General features: G+C 47.7%; 1 long non-coding RNA gene across 1 annotated transcript in view; it reads left to right on the top strand.

Annotated features, from left to right (window-relative positions):
- Positions 1 to 604, top strand: part of LOC115072377 — a 12,605-nt gene extending 12,001 nt beyond the window's left edge. The window contains exon 3 of the long non-coding RNA XR_003851430.1: positions 522 to 604. This is a non-coding gene — a long non-coding RNA (uncharacterized LOC115072377). The remainder of the gene's footprint in view (positions 1 to 521) is intronic.
- The last annotated feature ends 39 nt before the right edge of the window (positions 605 to 643 follow it).

The raw sequence follows: 643 nt of genomic DNA, 5'->3' as shown, positions 1-643 counted from the left end.
CTCTAAGCCCACCCCCAGTGACGTGCTTCCTCCAGGATAGCCACACCTTCTAAAACCTCCCAAAACAGCGCCACCATCTGGGGACAGAACGTCCAATACCTGGAGCCTATGGGGGACATTGTCATTCAAACCACCACAAATACTACCTACATAGAATGTATTTTAAAGTTAAATTTGCTTCTTAATTTTTGTTTTTATAGTGTGACTATAGTGTTGATGAATTCAAAAGTATATATGTGGCATGCATTATATCCCACAACTCTGTACTGGTATTTAGTGGTTTTTCTTTTTGGTAAGAGCTCTTCCGAGGTGACGTGGCAGACTTCTTACTTCGTATCTGGAAGCAGGGCCTGCTGGGTGTTGGCCTGGTACTCAAGACAAAATCTTGATGTTCTCCTGCTGAGCATCGTCATCTTCAAAGATCACCACAGTCATGCAAGCCTGCTCTGTGATATAATAAAGCAAAGTAAGAACAAGGGAATTCTGAGCACACATTGACCAGAACGTTGTTCAAACTGCAGATCGTCACCATGCTCTGGATGATCCCCTGCTCTGGATGACCCCTTGCTCTGGACGACCCCGTGCTCTGGATGACCCCCTGCTCTGGGTGCCCCCCCTCCTCTGGACGACCGCCGCGCGGCGG

Source organism: Nannospalax galili, unplaced genomic scaffold (assembly GCF_000622305.1).
Source record: "Nannospalax galili isolate Female #2095 unplaced genomic scaffold, S.galili_v1.0 scaffold351, whole genome shotgun sequence".
Taxonomy (NCBI): domain Eukaryota; kingdom Metazoa; phylum Chordata; class Mammalia; order Rodentia; family Spalacidae; genus Nannospalax; species Nannospalax galili.
The sequence above is the reverse complement of the archived record's forward strand: the minus strand, read 5'-3'. Positions and strand labels throughout refer to the sequence as shown.